This window comes from Pseudorasbora parva, chromosome 9, assembly GCF_024679245.1.
Source record: "Pseudorasbora parva isolate DD20220531a chromosome 9, ASM2467924v1, whole genome shotgun sequence".
Taxonomy (NCBI): Eukaryota; Metazoa; Chordata; class Actinopteri; order Cypriniformes; family Gobionidae; genus Pseudorasbora; species Pseudorasbora parva.
Genome location: NC_090180.1, coordinates 5,549,932 through 5,569,461, shown reverse-complemented (window position 1 = coordinate 5,569,461; position 19,530 = coordinate 5,549,932).

The window sequence follows — 19,530 nt, the reverse complement described above, 5'->3', positions numbered from 1 at the left end:
TACTTAAATGCTACTGTACATCTCTGAACTGCCACTGTAAATCTTTATATATATTTATTTTATATTATACAATACACCAGGAATGTGTACAAGGTTTTTTTTTTTTTTTTTTTTTTTTAAGTAAAGTAAAGTTTAAGTAAGGCTTTTCAAGTCTTTTAAAGGGTTAGTTCACCCAAAAATAAAAATTAGACGTTTATCTGCTGACCCCCAGTGCATCCAACATGTAGGTGTCTTTGTTTCTTCAGTAGAACACAAATGAAGATTTTTAACTCCAACCGGTGCTGTGTGCCAGTCATATAATGGGGTGAATGGGTAACAGGGTAACAATTCTATGAGAGCAAAAAAAAAAAAAATACTTCCGTCTAGTGAAGTCAAGCTGGTGCGATCATATATACTGTATATATATATATATATATATATATATATATATATATATAGAGAGAGAGAGAGAGAGAGAGAGAGAGAGAGAGAGAGAGAGAGAGAGAGAGAGAGAGAGAGAGAGAGAGAGAGAGAGAGAGAGAGAGAGAGAGAGAGAGAATCCTCAGTTGTGCCTGCGCAGATCGGTCGAATGAGGCATCTACATGGTATATATCTATGATCGCACTAGCTTGACCTCACTAGATGGAAGAAGCAGGGTTTTTGTGCACGTGTCCTAAGCATATTTTTTTTTTTTTTTTGTTACCTGTTACCCATTCACCCCATTATATGACTGGCACACAGCACCGGTTGGAGTTAACTATCTTCATTTGTGTTCTACTGAAGAAACAAACACACTTACATGTTGGATGCACTGGGGGTAAGCAGATAAACGTCTAATTTTAATTTTCTTAGTTGAAAGTATTTCTAATTTTTAAAGTATGGCCCTGTATGACATCATAAAAGGTGGAATTCCTTATATGGGCATTTCTCCCGGATGAGTGAGTGCACACATGAACCAGAGCGAGAGCAAGACCATCAGCAAACTTCGTTCGGGTTACAGGAGCCGTCGGCGGCGCTGGCATTGTTGATTTAGTCGTCTAAAAACACAATGTCACTAAAGAAGTGTGTTTTTGGTTGTGAAGGAAAGATAACTTTGTTCAGCTTCCCAAATAACCCAGTGTTAAGGAAAAAGTGGATGGATTTGTTTTTCCAGAGCAGCAATGGAGTTCTGCAAGTGTGTGTGTGTGTTTGTTCCCGGTCATGAGTCAAATATGCAGGCAATGAGTGGAACTGCATCAAATGTGTTTTGTTGGAAATCGCTGTGTAAGTGCAGATCATGTAAACAACACAAACGTATAGTGAATCGAAAGTTATCCAGGGATAATGCCATGATGTATTTCGTGTGTGTGTGTGCTCGTGACTCTTTAGCTCCGCCCACTGCACAAGCTCGGCTGTTCTCAGAAAGAATCAGTACAGCGTATCTGTCTTTTATAAATCTGATAAAACTAAAGAATCTTTGGTGATCTGAAGGATGCAATACTACTCTATAGATACTCAAGAATAACACGAGATTGGCAGAAACTGTGTGTGTTATGCAAGGGCGTAGATTGGCTGTTTTTTTATAATAAAATGTTTTATTCGTATAATTTCTTTCTATCTATCTATCTATCTATCTATCTATCTATCTATCTATCTATCTATCTATCTATCTATCTATCTATCTATCTATCTATCTATCTATCTATCTATCTATCTATCTATCTATCTATCTATCTATCTATCTATCTATCTATCTATCTATCTCTATCCATCTATCCATCTATCTATCTAATCATGTACCCTTTAAGTCTCATCCTTCAGAAATGTTTCTAATTATGATGATTTAGGGCTCAAGAATTCAACATTTTCTTGAAGTGTTGAAAACTGTTGTGCTGGTTAATATTTTTGTGGACAGTTTTCAGAGCAGTTTGATGAATAGAAAGTTCAAAAGAACTGTATTTATTTGAAAAAGAAGTATTTTGTAACATTTTAAATCACTTTTGACCGATTTAATGCACCCTTGCTGAATAAAAGTATTAAAACAGTCTGTAACTAAAATTTCTGAGCAAGTACAAAATCAGCCAGTGTTCAAAATGGCCTCCTTACCTTAGCTCGATTCACTACGTTAGCTTGTAATAATGTGTTATAATTTGAGTGGTGCTGGTAGCTTTCCATGGGAAATACGATCTTCCACTGCTTGTCTTTGCATCATGACATCATGTCTGTATGCACAAAGGAGTTTGGGCTGTATCGTGAGTGTGGAAGCTGCAGGTGGCAGATTGTTTGTGGCCTTTTATTACAGCAGCTGGAACTTAATTAAACTTGTCATTTTGATGGCAGCTAATCCAGAAAGTTTAAAACAACAATCATTGTTGATAGACAACCCACGCATACTCCTCAAAACGTTAGATTCTTCCGCACTGAGGAGCCGTGCCGATACACAACCCACATAAAGAGGATAACTCCGCAAATAACTGCAATATCAGGGTTCAAACTGAGATGGCGACAAAGAGTTAAGCACTAAAGGACTGCAGCTTTATTTCTGTAAAAAATAAAAATAAAAATAAAAATATGTATGTGAACATATTAGGCAAGGCAAGGCAAGGCAAGTTTATTTATATAGCACATTTCATACACAATGGCAATTCAAAGTGCTTTACATAGAAAGGAATTAAAATAGGGCTAAAAATGCATAAGAAAAAGAATACAATGTAAAGAGAATTAAAAGTAATAAAATGATGATAACCAAAGAAAAGAACAGGTAAACTAAAACAGTTATAAAAAATTATTTAAAAAATGATGCATAGATAAGGTGCAATCAGTCGGACGTACAGTGGCACAGTGCTCATTCAGTAAATGCACAGCTAAACAGATGTGTTTTGAGTCTGGATTTGAATGTGGCTACTGTTGGAGCACATCTGATCTGTTCAGGAAGCTGGTTCCAACTACGGCTGGCATAATTGCTAAAGGCAGACTCTCCTTGCTTTGAGTGAACTCTTGGTATTTCTAACTGACTTGATCCTGCTGATCTGAGTGATCTGTTGGGTTTGTATTTAATCAGCATATCTGCGATGTATTGAGGTCCTAGGTCATTGAGTGATTTATAAACAAGTAATAGTACTTTAAAATCGATTCTAAATGTAACTGGAAGCCAGTGTAAAGACCTGAGGACTGGTGTGATCTGGTCATATTTTCTGGTTCTGCTCAGAATCCTGGCAGCAGCGTTCTGTATGAGCTGCAGCTGTCTAATGGTCTTTTTGGGAAGGCCAGTGAGAAGTCCATTACAATAGTCCACCCTACTGGTGATGAAAGCATGAACGAGTTTCTCTAAGTCTTGCCTGGAGACAAAACATCTAATCCTTGCAATATTTTTCAGATGATAGTATGCTGATTTAGTTATTGCTTTGACATGACTACTGAAACTCAGGTCTGACTCCAAAATTACACCAAGATTCCTGACTTGATTTTTTGTTATCAGACCTTTAGCCTCAAGATACGCGTTCACCTTGAGAATTTCATCTTTGTTTCCAAATGTAATGATTTCAGTTTTGTCTTTGTTTAACTGAAGATAGTTTTGGCACATCCAGTCGTTAACTTCATCAATGCATTTGCACAGGGAGTCAATGGGGCTGTAGTCATTAGGTGACAGTGCTAAGTAGAGCTGGGTGTCGTCAGCATAGCTGTGGTAAGCAATATTGTTCTTTTTCATTATTTGGCTCAGTGGCAGCATATACAGGTTAAACAGGAGAGGTGCTAGAATTGACCCTTGTGGGACTCCGCATGTCATGGACGTCCACTCAGACTTATGGTCTCCTATACTCACATAATAACCTCTCCCTTCTAAGTATGATCTGAACCATCTGAGGACCATCCCAGAAAGCCCGACCCAGTTTTCCAGCCTGTCTAGAAGTATGTTGTGGTCAACAGTGTCGAATGCAGCACTGAGATCGAGTAGAACCAGAATTGATGTTTTGCCTGTATCAGTATTTAAGCGAATATCATTTATAATCTTTATGAGCGCTGTCTCTGTGCTGTGATGCGGTCGGAAACCAGATTGAAAATTGTCAAAGAATCCGTTTGAGTTTAAGAATTTGTTTAGTTGATTGAAAACAACTTTTTCGATGATTTTGCCTATGAAGGGGAGATTTGAGATTGGTCTGTAGTTGCTCAGTATGGAGTTATCTAGATTTCTCTTTTTCAGAAGAGGCTTAACTATTGCAGTTTTAAGGGCGGTTGGAAAAGTCCCGTAGAGAAGTGAGGAGTTCACCACTTCTAGGAGATCTGCTTCCAAACAGTTAAACACACTTTTGAAAAAAGAAGTGGGGAGTGCGTCAAGGGTGCAGGTTGATGTTTTAAGATGCTGTACTGTGTCTTCTAAAATTTTACCGTCAATTGTTTCGAAATCAGACATAGTAATTTTCCGAGGGTTTGGTCTGATCTGACTGACCCCAGAGCAACTAGAGGATGTGCTGATCGCCTTTCTGATATTTTTGATTTTCTCTGAGAAGAAGGAAGCAAACTCACTGCATTTGCTGTCTGAGAGCATTTCTCTGGGAATGTGACTCGGGGGGGTTGTTAGTCTGTCTACAGTAGCAAAAAGAGTGCGTGTGTTGTTTATGTGTTTGTTTATAATATTTGAGAAGAAGGTCTGTCTAGCTTTGCCTAGTTCAACATTGAAAGCATGAAGGCTGTCTTTATAGATGTTATAATGGACTACAAGTTTTGTCTTCCGCCACTTTGTGGTAATTTTGTGTAGAGTAGAGTCTGGCCTGACACCGCCCTGGGAGACTCTAAAGCTGACTCTACTGATGAAACTGCAAACTATTCTTCAGTAAAATTCTCTCCGATGATTGAACATCCTGACTCCTGGTCTTCATTTCGCATATCTGGTCTATGGGTCAAAACTGTAACCCCTAACAGTTTTTGGTAACATATTAGAGCTTTCTGTGGGAACGCACCAAAGTCATTATTCCCTGATAATCATTCCTTCTGCCCAATCTTGCATTTGAACCTTAAAAAAGCAGAACAACAGGTTTGATGTCAGTGAAGTCAAATGCCATTTCACTCTTGTGACTGCAACCTGCCAAAGTGTGGATTGTTTTGAATGAGTGAGAAAAAAAAACTCTCACACACAAAGCAAACCAGCGCACAAGCCATATGCCATACGCATTTTTATTTTAATTGATGTATCCATTTACCTTCCTTTATATTTTTGTGCTATATATATATTATAATTTAAGCATGATAGGAAGTTTAAACATCCTATTTTGGCACCATTCAAACGTGATTATTTCTAGAGATTGCAGAGGCTTTCAGAAAGTCTTCCAAACTGAGATGAGAGTTTCACAAATGCTGGATTTCACGCATTGGTTGGTGAGTCTGCCTTGCACACTCACACATGCACAAATGTTTACTTGGCTAAATGGTGGACATACTGTATCATAGTTCATTTCCCAATTGAGGCAGATTTTGTTAGATTTAGCCCTCAGACAGTATGTGCACATCCTTGGAATATCCTATCAATCCTTTTTCCTATACTTTTTATTCAACGTAAACAAAACCAATCCCTTTCCAGCATAGGCTATAGTAGACAGTGATCTAATTTCTTTTACATCTGCATTCATCGCGAGTATAAATGCATCTTATTGACAGCAGCAAACGTGAAAGCAGATATTTACTTTAGCCATATGTCTGAGACAGATGCGAGCAATATTTTAGTGACAGCGTCACTCTGTGCACATTCGTTACACATAAGCCTCATGGCTCACATCCAAGCGGTCAGGATTACAAAACTGTAATCATTCTACTCTTCTATCCCAGCACAGATATCCAAAGTCCTCTGGAAAAACAGCAGCATTGATTACAGCGTCTTCTGTCAAAACCCCTGTGCTCTTTTACCGGCTTCACGCCAAGCACTAAAATAGCCAGTGTGCATTTCGAGCTGGATCCTCAGTGCTATTCTAAGACCAGCCGCTCTTCCTGACCTGAACAGAGGAGAGAGGGCCTGCGAATTAGCATCTGCCCAACAAAATGCACACAGAATCTGGATCAATATTGACTTTTCTTCACTCTGGCAACTTGAATACCCTTTAAAGCAAGGCTGCTGATCGCATACGAATAGCTTAACGCCAATAAAGCGCAGGTGCCAGAAGATATATTTTCCAGCACACACGGAAACAACCTCTTCCCAATCTGAAATGTGTCTCTGTATTAGTGTCTGTCATTTAGATCTTGGTATTTGGAGAGATAATTGTCAGCATGGGCCATGCGCTTCCGGAAAGTGTGACTCACCAATAAAAGTGACACTTTCACTTTTGAGGGCTTGTCACAGTGGGCCGCCTTTTAAGGCAGAGAAAGTGTGTGGAAATCGGAAATAACCCCTGTGAAATATTTCTAGAGATCCTTTCCTTATTTTAGACACTTGAATGCAACATTCATGAGCCGATTTAGGAGGTATGGAGACAAAATAGACAGGCTGCTTATATGAATAATTTCCTGATTGGGTAATCATTACAGCCTTGCAGCAAAACCATGTAAATCAAAATCAAAATAAATTAGCGCGCGCCAAAAAAAGGAAAATCTCTACCTTAGTCCCCACACTCACCCAAATCAGCCTAAGCAAGTCTAATAATGTAGCAAGTAAGATTTATACAGCTGCCTTATTTTATAGCACAGAACAGACCTGGAAGGCAGGACTTCTATTACGTTGACTGTAAATCCATAGCACAAATTACATCCTTCTAATAAAACGATGATATTGAAGTCATCCAACAAACATAATTGGCAGGGGTGTCAGACTGAAACTCATGGCTGCTCTGTAATGCATGCTGCGAATGGGGAGAGCGGGCTCTTGTTAACGAAAACAAAATAAACATCCCATTTTGTTGCCAAATTGTCTAGAGGAAGCGAAGGCAGTATGTTGGATGAAATGTTAAAATCCGCCCCGCTGTTGCGCCCCAGACATGCTTCTGACACCCTAAAGATGCTTTCGGTTTCAGCTATCTGACCGCAAATGGTATTGATCATCCGCCATCATCTTAATTGGTCTTATTGCCGTCAGATATCCAGACAATAAGATCATCTCTCTAATAGTTTGATGATCTCATTGGTGAATTGCTTGTTTCTGCTGTCACAGTTCGCTCTTCTGTATCTCCTCGCTCATTAGGCAGTGATGCATGCTGGTTCATAAGCTAAATGAGACCCTCTACTGTTAGAGATAAGGCTGCTTATGACTGTTGAGACCCCCACAGCCCCGGTACCACTGCCCTGCTGAACTGGATCACATGTCAGTGGCCTTTCCACCAATTAGCACGATAGAACGATACTGGGGCCTAATTAGGAACCCTGACATTTGACTTCGCTTTAAAAAATGGCGTACTGAAGGGATTGTGGACATTAAGCATGTCCTATTGTGGCACTTTTTCAACTCGCTGTGAAATGTTTCCCAAGTAAAAATTTAACAAGCTAAAATATGTGACATCAGTTTTCCTCAAGTTACTTCTTGTTGTACTTATTGTCATTTAAAACTGGAGAGGTGAAATTCTCAGTTCACATCCATTTTAAAGATATAGCGCAGCACTACTCTGAGAAGGATTTTCCGGATTTTCCGATCTTTCCGATCTTTCCTTCTTTCTGCTGGATCATTCGTATGGTGGTCTATAATGTGATTTTAAATGTAGACGGTTTAGTTTCTCATAATGTATGTTTTTTAATGGCTGCCAAGCAAAGCAAGATTGGCAAGTAGACTTGCAGTTTGAATTCAGTTTTTTGCATGTTAACAATTGTTGCAAATGTATGTCCACTTGTAGCAAATCCTTTTTTAAACTATTCATCACGAAATCCAGATTTTTTTATTTTATTTTGAGACCGTTTTCTAATAAGAAATGCTTCTTCTTTAGCATCAGATAAGCATATTAGAATGATTTCTGAAGGATGTTGTGACACTGAAGACTGGAGTAAAATTCAGCTTTGTTGCACAATAAATTATGTTTTATAAATTGTACATTTTTCAGTATAATGGGTTTTGCTGTAGTTTTTTTAATCAATGAATGCAGCTTTGGGGGAGCATGAGAGACTTCTTTCAAAAAAGTCCTTTGAAACGTTTAAACCATAAATATGTTTGTTTAATTTTCAGAAACATTAACCTTTTTGTATAGCGTATATACTTTTACATACTGTAATATAACAGTTTGGTTATATTCTGCATATCATACTACTAGCCTAATTAACATACGATAATTACTGTAAAAAGTATGTGTGTGCAGAAATGGATCGTGTTTGTGGCCCCTGAGCTTTCGAAGCCCTGATTTAGTGTTTCTAAAGAAGAGAGGAAATGTTTAAAATTCTTCCCGAGCAATCAGGAATTAACAAGAGACGGCTGAATTCATGCTCTGAAAATTGAAATGCAGATGATTTGTGATTTATTCAGTCTTGTGTTTTGGCCCCTCAGAGGAGAGGTGACGCTGCTTATTTCAGTGTTTTATTGGCTCTTTCTGGTTAGATTGCATTGAATGGATGGGTGTCTTGTAGATGACTCATCGACTGACAAGATTAGAGAGGCTGAAACTTGCAATGATTTTACAAAGCTCCCTTCATTCACACTCGAGAACTGATTTACACTGCTTTAGCAATTCATTTCTTTAATTAAAATGTGCATAATATGCAACAATTATTGCAAATGTTTTCACAGCCTCATTGCTTTGCAATCTATTTAAATGTACAAAACAAAGTTATACTTAATCCATTTGCTTTGAAACTACAGGAATTATGATCTATTATCTATATACGACTACCGTAGCTAATAATTAACGGCAAGCGAGTCCTTTAAGTTGCATCTAATATTCCATTCAATTTACACAACACAAAGTATTCTAGTAGAGTTTCCAGTGTCCGCAATAATTTTATTTGTTTGGTCAAAAAAATTGTTTGCAACCACATTACTTGCCTTGTATTACAAGGTCAGTTCCATGTAGCAACCCTCCGCCCCCAGCCCCATGCATCGATCACAGTGTGACCCAATCCCTGCATTGGTCTCAAGGCAAATAAGCCACCCTGCATGGGTCCCAGGTTTGTTTAGTATGCCTTGAGCAGCCTTCAGCTTGCTGAAGATCTCAATGGAGGCTGGGGCCAGTCGCAACCACTGACCTTTCACAGACCTCTCAGCATTTTCCCCACACTGTTATTTCTTTGTCTTGCTTGTGTTCCACTGAAAAGGAATCTATTATTTATTTAACTCTGGTGCAAGCAGAATGTTTTATACATTAGTTTTCACTGACTGCACACACAGGGTGAAGGATCAATCTGAAAACACGGCCATATGAGTCATTTAACATCAGCGGCTGTTTTTAATCGATCTTAAAGTTCTTATAAACCCATTTGGATGTTGTATCGTACTTGTTGCTAAATTTGGAAAAATATGATCAGGTTTTTTACTGGCTTATTAGTGTAAATATATGTACAGCTGAAGGCATATCATTGAAAGTCAAATGCTCAAATGCTAGTATATTAGGGATGGGGTCGATACGGTAAGCTGATCATTATTTTCATGCTGTGATCAATTACTCATAAATAGCCAATTAAATTTAAAAAGTTATTTTTTGCTGACAAAAGGAGCCATAGTTGTGTTTTTGTTTTTGATTATGCAATAATTTTTCTCCATCTTATACTCTGTTTAAAATAGAGCACAATCTAGAGAGTCATGGTTTTATGCACCATAAATAGCTGTATACGTAAAATAAAATGTAATCGCATCAGAGTTTCACCAGATGGATCCGGCGTTTTGGGAGTCTGAAAGCGGTAATTTTTTGAAACCGTGTCCCAGTGGATAAATCTGAAAACGACACCCTTGCGTTTTCGCATGTACAGCCAATCCGTATATTTTGTGAAACGGTGATGTCCTCACACCGCGTCCCGCACGGTAAAGACTAGAAGGTACCCAGCTACAGGCATTGGGCATGCGCACATCAATATTGCGTCATTTAATTACTGTATTTGCATTATTGTCAAAGCGATAGGGTTGGGGTTGGTGATAAGTGGTGAGTAGCACATTTATTTATCGTTATTTTATTGTAGATTTTGCCTCACTTCCGACCGTTGCTGTACCTCTTCTAGCCACAACCATAGATATCCATAATAAAGGCTAGATGTCTCGTGCGTGCTGTTGGCCAATGGAGGTCGCCGTCCACAACTTGCGGCCATCTTGTCACAGGCAGCTCGCTCACTCGTAACAGTGTGTTTTAATGGTGCATGTACTTTTAAATAACCATAACTTGCTAAATTTTCAACCGATTTTCAAACTATTTCGTTTGTTATAAACGTCAGAGATGTAGTTATGACACTACATACTTATGAATAATTATAACCATGGACTTCAATATGAAAGTAACATTGAACAGAACAGATAGGTGCAACAAAAAAGGTATTTATGTTAAATCAATATATAGGCTACTAAAACTGTGTACCGAATGGCAACATGAGAAATGTATTAATTAAATTACACACACTCACACACACACACACACACACACACACACACACACACACACACACACACACACACACACACACACACACACACACACACACACACACACACACAAACAAACACACACACACACACTTAGCTCTGATTTTTTTTTCAGAGCTATAGCTAATAAATATATATATATACACATACACTTTTATAATAAGAATATATATATATATATATATATTTATTTATTTATTTTTTTCATTTTTTCATTTTTTTTTTCATTTTATTTAAAAAAACATGCAAACTAAGTTTATTTTAACTAGACAAAAGATTGGTTGTCATAAAATCGTTATTGGTGTCAATAAAACCCATATAATTGAACAGCTCGATTGTGGTCTCAGCCTTGAAACATGCACGTAAGTTAGCCGTGATACACAAGCTGCACGATTAGGTCGTTTACCGAAACGAAAAGCTGCAATTTCAATGTGTTAAAGCATCCAGATTTGTAGCCATGTTAATAACATTTCTAAGAAACCAAACCATTTGTAAATCTGTCAAGATTTCAGCGAGATAAAAGTATTTATGTTCGTACAGATCACTCATCTTACATCAGGTTCCACAGAGCCCGACAGAAAGCTTGCCTGTGACAAGATGGCCGCCGGTGATGACGATGGTGACTCCGCCGTAAGACATCTAGCCTTTATTATGGATATCTATGGCCACAACTCTTCAACTCTTCTTCTCCGTTAGTGTATTTCTGTTTCAGAACTACAACGCCACACACTGGTCTGGCATGTATACTACATCGCTTTGAGTCAGTTTCAGTGATCTCGTGTGTAGGCAGATATTTCTTGAGACGAGGGGGCAAAAAGATTGGCTAAGGAAAGCTCTTTCTCCGTTTGGATGTGGCTTTAGTGGCAACATTATTTTAACATACTTTTTCCAGAGTTTTAAATAATGTCAAGTCAAAAGGTGTTTGCAGGCATTGGGCCATAACAACACACCTCACCTATCTCCTATCGTGCATACATAACATTTCTGCCAGCATTTCCAAAAAGGCATGACAGGTTGTGAGATGACAACCAACATTGTATGCCTTACCCATCATCTCAGTGGCTGTAATACCAGCCCAAACAAACACACACACACGCACACACAAAAAACAACAACATACCAAACATACTGGTTCTGACACAGGAATCAAGCAATTTTCCAGCAGAATATTGCAAGAGTTTAACTAAGAGTTTATGAAGATATCAAATTGTCCAATAGCGTCTAGCAGACCTCCATCCGAACACAAATTGCATGTCTGTCAGAGATTTTCGCTCCCTCCCTGCCCTATACCATGACTGATGCCACTAAAGTCAGACGGCTTGTCCTCCTCGAATTAATCTTGCTTTAAGGCGCTCAGCTTGGTGACAGGCCAGATTGTGAAAAATGTCTGCTGCAAGCCAGTCTGACTTGCTTCCTCCCAAGCCTCTCGACTTCTTTCTAGATGCAAGGGACTGAGTGTGATTTATTGGCCCGGGCTGTGCGTGGGGTATCTGGATATTTGTGAGCTGATTCGGCCGTGTGCACTCATCAGTACTGTGGAGCTGGAAATGTGGCATGAGTGTGAGTGTAAACAGAATTCCTGCCTACAACTACAGGTCTCGCCTCATTAGATTGTGTAAATGAAGGCTGCTCCGCGCTCGGGTCAGAAGGCAGGACACGTCGAGCGAGCCACTCAGACACTGGCACATGCGCTCATGCGGAATAGCAATGATATCGTAACTCTATCAGATGCGTGGACCTCATTTGTATGTTGCTAAAACCCCATAAATATGTACACGGGGACTTTTGGTAAATGTTAGGCGGGCAGGACTTTAATCAACCTTCTCTGCTGGAGCATTACATTAAAAAAACATTACATTACATTTTACATTTTAATTAAATATGCTGTTAATTAGTTTGAAATGTTTACCAACCAAGCATTCAGGTTTCAAAGTGTCACAGCTCTTTCATCCTGAATTGTTGGTTTAAAGGAGAGGTCTGTGGTAGGGTTTGATAGCTAATTACTGCCGCATGAAACGGGAGGGGCTGGGTGCTTTGATATCTGCACACCAGTGTGGCTGGGGCATCAGCGGGGGTCTAAGCCCGACGCGGGGGGTCGGTCGGAGTACCAGGGGACCGAATCGGTCACATTGCTCATCCCAGTTTTCGGTGTCTGTCTTTGCATCGTAACCGTTCTATGCCAAGTCTTGAGCAGGGAAAAGACCATGTGATCCAAGAGACGGTCAATACTTTACCTCACTGCCTGAGTTATCCCCAATCGGCAACCTCCCGCGATCTCTCTTGAGGCCAATACGGGAGCAATATAAACTGCAATTCATCAATTGGCCACTAGGGACCGGCTCCAGAAGGGAGCAGAATCTTAAGCCCCTTTCACACCGCACGTCGGACCCGCAATATTCCCGGAACATTGCCGGGTCGCCTTCTGTGTGAAAGCAACCACGTCCCGGAATTGATTACCGAATTGAACCCGGGTCGGGGACCTGGTAACATTGTGGGGTTCGACCCGGGACGAGTGCTGTGTGAATAAAAGCCGTAATGCCGCAACGTGTACGTAGTTATCGTGCGACTCCTAGAGCTTGTTTTTTCAATAATACAACCCTGCAGTGCCAGAAGAGCTAGTCGGTGTTTTAAACGCAGAGAGTGTTCGTATACAAAAGAAACTAAAATTAAACAAGCAGAAATGTGCGCAAACTGGACACAAGACGAGACCACGGAGCTCCTTACTATCCGCGCTGAAGCTGAGATCGCTCGCCATTATACGTCACATCCGGATGTCACGTGTCAACTCGACCCGGGACCGTTACGGGTTGTGCGTGAAAGCGCACAAAGTTTTTAGAATAAACACGTGATCGCTGTCATGCGGTGAATCGGCCAATCGTGGATCAGCTGTGTCGTCATCAGAGCTTGTGCAGCCTCCTGCAGTCCCCCTTGAGAATCTGCACCGGCTGCATCAGCCGGCTACTCTCGAATCGCTCTCGCGATACTTTGTTGACATACGTCACAGTCACGTGCATTCGGCGCTGTCTCAAGTCGGACGAAAGTTCTAACCGGCATGCAGTGCTTTAAGTCAGCCGCCGATCGGTCTGCGCATCGCTAGGTGAAGTCGAGAAAGCCTATTGTGTCACCTAAGCTCCGCCCTCATCCCGCCTCTTTGCCCATTTTCTGTTATCCGGGAGTGACTCGCGATGACGTGCTTGCAAGATGGCGATGCCCAGCTCGTCTCTACTTTATGCTTCAGAACGGCTTATCAGAATCCTATGGGTGACGTCACGGACACTATGTCCATATTTTTTTACAGTCTATGGTTATCCCATCTTGTGTTTCAGGGGTTTTCTAACCTGTCCTGGAGTTTCCCACTGCACTTTTTATCTCCCTTATCTTCACATCCACTTCAGGACTTGCAGTCTCTGCTAAAGAGCAGATGAGTAGAATCAGGCGTGTTCGATTAGGGAGATACAAAATGCAGTGCTGCGTTTGAATGATTTTATGAGATAAATAAGAGGATAAATAAGACTGAGCATACAAAATGCATGTTGTACTGTCTTGAATAAGATATTTTACATAAAACATGAATTTATAAAAGAAAAGCTGAATTTCTAAATAATGATTCTTAATACTCAGTGTCATTACCTGGATGATCCACAAATGTTTGTTTTGCGCTTCTTGTTGTGTTTTGTGATGGTTGTTCATGAGTCTCTTGTTCATCCTGAGCAGTTAAACTGCCCAAAGTTCTTCAGAAAAATCCTTCAGGTCCTGCAAATTCTTCAGTTGTCCAGCATCTTTTGCATATTTGATCATTTCCAGGAGTGACTGTATGATTTTGAGATCCATCTTTTCACACTGAGGATGATTGAAGGACTCAAACGCAACTATTAAAAAAGATCCAAAGATTCACTGATGCGCCAGAAGCAAACATGATGCATTAAGAGCTGGGGATGAAAACGTATTGAATTTGAAGATCAAGGTAAATTTTACTTAATTTGTCTCTTGGGAAACATGTAAGTATCTTCTGTTACTCCTTAAGGGTAGTACTAAATGAAAAACATCTAATATTTAAAGAAAATAAGAAAAAATTGCAAAGCTCTTAATGCATCAGTGAATGTTTGGACCTTTTTTAATAGTTGCGTTTGAGTCCTTCAATCATCCTCAGTGTGAAAAGATGGATCTCAAAATCATACAGTCACTGCTGGAAATGATCAAATATGCAAAGGATGCTGGACAACTGAAGAATATGTAGGACCTGAAGGATTTTTCAGAAGAAATCTGGGCAGTTTAACTGCTCAGGAAAAACGAGACTCATGAACAACCATCACAAAACACACACAGCCGTGGATCATCCAGGGAATGACAAACAGTAAGAATCAAGGGTAAAATCAAGGGCATTTTTATAAATTCAGCTATTGGTTTTGTCTTGTGGACTGTATGTAAACATATTTTATGTAAAATATCTTATTCAGGACATTAAATAAAAGAATAAGAAAAGGAAAAAAACATGAATTTTGTATGATCCCTCCTATTTTGTTAAAATATTAACATTTTTGCAGATTTGACACTGACATACTACTATAATTTGACACTGGTGCTTTGCGCAAATTATGGGAGTAACTTCTGTTCAGTGAAAGGCTCCTCTATGAACACAATCATAAGAGTGAACTGGGTACAATGAAGTGACATTTCATCTACTCACCCTTTAACCATCGAGCAGCAACAGGAAACTTCAACAACAGACCATGAATAACCAAAAGATTGATTATTTACGCACTGGTTAAATATCATTGTTGTAATCATTTTCTGTATTATGTAACATGCGTTCATTAACTTTAGCATTTAGTGATATTTCAAAGTAATTTCTGTAGTTTTGACAGACAATAAATATTGCACCTGCTTAGAAACATTCCGGCAGGAAACACTGCTAGTGATTAGAAGTGAAAAGGGGAGACAATTACATTTGAATGCTTCTGTGTGAAAACAAACCTGGAAAGAGATGTGAGGATTTGGGCAGAAAAACAAGATTTTTTGTCCATATAATGAATTATTCATGGGATTTATTGTAAAGTAAATCGTTAGAGCAGACCACAAATGAGCATATCTGTTGTTGTTTTTTCATATTATTACAGCAGAATACAAAGAAACATAATCAGGAGGGAAAGAATGCAGCGACTGAAAGAGATCTTGCCATAGATATCCTAGTGATATATGCCACATTAAAATACCAAGCATTGTTATTTTTCTGATGTCTGAAAATAAAACTCAAGAAAATTGAAAAATCTCATTGTCTATCTGGCTTATGAGGATTATTTGTTGCGCAACCTTATTATTTGAAAATATTTTTTGTTGCAAATGCAACTCGTCATCATTTGAACTTCTTTTGGTACACTTTTTTAAATTAATTTTTTTATGAATGTACATACTTTTAAGAAATGGATAAGGGTAGGTTTAGAGGTAGGAGTAGGGTTAGCAGATCAGTATATATTTTTAATGCAATATTGCTACCAAAACTGACATTTCCCCCCACATTTCTGTGCATTATTTTTTTATATTTTCTATAAAATGGTTATGCTTGGGTTTGGGGGGTAGGGTTAAGGGATCTAAAATGTATCTATAAAATGGTACAGGGACAATATATATATTTTTATGATTTCAAAGATTTGTAAATATTTTAAATTTCTTTAGCTGTATTTAAGTACGTATTAACAATGAGACCAGGCTGAATAATTATAATGTATAATTATTGGAAAATTATTCAAAAGTTTGGCCATCATTGAAATCAGTATTTTGTCTGATTTTGTTTGTGACAAATGTTTATATTTTGTTTCCTGTTTGATTAAAGATATTTTATTACTTTCCTGGTTGCAAGAAATGAAATTAGTTTGTTTTTAAGCTTTTTGAAGTATTTAATGGTTAGTGATGCAGTTTTTGTGCATGCTGTGCAGGGGAAAAGAACAGGTTAGACTAAATGCTGCCAAATGAATGAGCAGACAATAGAACAATTAAAATCACACCTCAATTATTTAGACCAAATTACCTTTTTCATTTGCCGTCTTAAATGTTGCATTTGTCAGTGATTATTTGTTGGTTTTATTTTTTTGTGGTAGCTCACCTGCACATTGGGAAGTACTAGTTTGAAGGACAGTTTATCTGGACGTCAGATGAGCAGGGCTGATTGGATGGCCTTTATGTCATCAGGCTATGCCTGGTCTTCACTGGAAACCTGATGACACTGCTGCTTTATGGAGATCCACCAGAGCTGTGCCAGATTACTCTGGGCTAGCGATGAGATCAGACATTAGTCACTGACATCCTGACAAGGTCAGCCAGAATGGCCTGTGCCAAACTGGACACCACAGTGAGAATTCTCACCACACTCCAACATTTGTCATGCTCTAGTCCTCCTGCTCTTCATGGACATTCCTTGTGACTAGAAGTCGTGATGCAGTCATTATTGTTGGCTTATAATATTTTGCAAATGTTTGATGGATGTTTACAAGCCCGCTGAGGTTGGACTTAAAAACCGGAATGAAACTGAAGCATTGCATTCTATTGGAAAATAGGAATATACTGCAGTTACAGGACATAAATGTATGTGTATGTATGCATGTATGTTGTTGGTTGTGATGTGCCAGCTGTTTCACTCCCACTCTATCCCTGTAGTAGTCATACATATTGCAACAGAATATCAGAAAGAAGTTGAATTGCCTTGCAGAGATACAAAATGTGAGGCCTGCTTATAACGTCAGAGAATGCCAAACAAGAAAGATTCCCTCCTACTGCAGAATTTAAAGCGGAACAAAGCCTTACTTGAACCCTCAACATGACTCCAGCACAATAAGAAGCACTCAGACATGAAAGAACCAAAGAACAGTGAAAAAACACAATTCTTTAGAGAGGAAAGTTCACCTTGGCTTTATACATGCCTTCTGTGTCCCAAAGCACACACACAGACAAGGTCAGTTACAATCGAGTGTAAAATTCATGACCCACAGTGAAATGAAAACGTGAAAAATACAACTACGGTGTAGTAAAAAGACTTATGTTTATATTATATTATATTATATTATATTAATTATATGCATATAATTTAAATAAATATATATATATATATATAGAGAGAGAGAGAGAGAGAGAGAGAGAGAGAGAGAGAGAGAGAGAGAGAGAGAGAGAGAGAGAGAGAGAGAGAGAGAGAGAGAGAGAGAGAGAGAGAGAGAGAGAGAGAGAGAGAGAGAATTTGTTAATTGTAGTTTGCTTTAGTATATTCTTTATTATTTGGCAGTTGCTGTGTAAAGCTATGTTCTCTTGTACTCAAATAATACTCTTTTGAGGGATATTTTGTTTTGCAACTTAACTCAGACAGTGTTTGTGCATAGACGTGTTTGATAATGGGGTCATTGACATCACGGCTCTCAAAGGCAGAAGAAACTCCTGTTTTGGTACTAATTAAAATAGCCAACTGCACACTGTTCTCTCTAACAATGTGTATGCCACCCCACATCAAAAGTAATTGTTCCCTATACGTAATGCTATGCTCACACAACAGACTAATTATTATTTAGCTCAATGGAAACAATGTATCATACCTCTGGGATGCCACAAATCTTCTTGGCCAACTCACTTTCTCATCTCAGAATAACACGCGTTAAAGGGCACCTATTATGCCCTTTTTTACAAGATGTAAAATAAGTCTCTGATGTCCCCAGCAGTGTTGGGAGTAACGCATTACAAAAGTAATACATTACAGTAACTTATTACTTTTAGATGTAACGCAATAGTGTAAGGCATTACTAATTTATTTTCAGTAATATTTTATTCGGTACATTTTCAGTAACGCTTGCTTGATTTCAGCCTCTGTGCTCGCGCTGGCCAGTGGGAAAGTGGCTAAAGAAGTTTAAAGGCTCTGTCGTTTTAAAGAATAGCACAACGGCGAGCGCGTCGAAGAACGGACGAGAGACGAGGCACGCGCTGCTGAGCCAAACTAAACACTTGGGTGAAGATGACAGAATAAGACTACTGCACACCGTGGTTTTGATTTTTTATAGTAGTAAAGTAGTTTAGTTCAGTTAGAGAACAGGCCGTTCAAATAAAAACTGGTGTCTGCTATATGATCCGAACGAGCGTCGCAGCAGGAGTAGATCTTGATCTGACAGATGATCGCGAAAGATTTGGTTTCAAAGTGAAATGTAAAAGAGCCTAATAAAGGGAGTTTGTCATTGTGTTGTGTTTTTCATTGGGAATAATAGGATAGAATAATAGAATGTAGGCTAATTGTCAAATGTAAATGCAGTCAAATGCAACCTTTGTCTAAAACTGAAATTCTATCGATGTCGCAACAATAAGAAAAGAACAAATGCGCATATTGTCATTACTTAGAGTTTACACACAGTTCTGTTGTGCCTATGAACAGAAGCTATTCCCAGATATTGCCAGATAATCACTTTACCTCTACAATACTTAGAACAGAATTGGATCGCTTGTGATTCTGTCTGTCATGATTTCTTGCATTGTCTTGGGCCAATTCTCTATAGCCTGGATAGCCCACAGTCATTATGGTTCATCGTATCGCCTTCTACTGGATGTAAAATGCTCTGTGGTATAGCCTACATCTTAGAATGTTAAGAGCTACTTCTGTAGTTATTTTGGTGAAAGTAGCTCAAAAGTAATACAGGAGTAATGTTACGCATTACAATTCTGAGACAGTAATATTGTAATGTAAAGAATTACTTTTAAATAGCAGTAATAAGTAATCTATAATATATTACAGTTTGGAAGTAACTTGCACAACACTGGTCCCTAGAGTGTGTATGTGAAGGTTTAGCTCAAAACAGATCATTTTTACAGCATGCTTTACAGTTTTTGTGTGCATCCCTTTAAATGCAAATAAGCTTCTGGCATTCTTTCAAGAAGAGGGCATAGCTTCTAGAGATCATGCTCCGGTGTCTCAATCTCATCTGTCAGAACAGAAACTTAGTATATTCTCAGTAGCGATGTTCAGTTCGACAATAATGTCTACAGAGCCAGAGAATAAATGCTGCATGGAGATAGAACAGGTATAG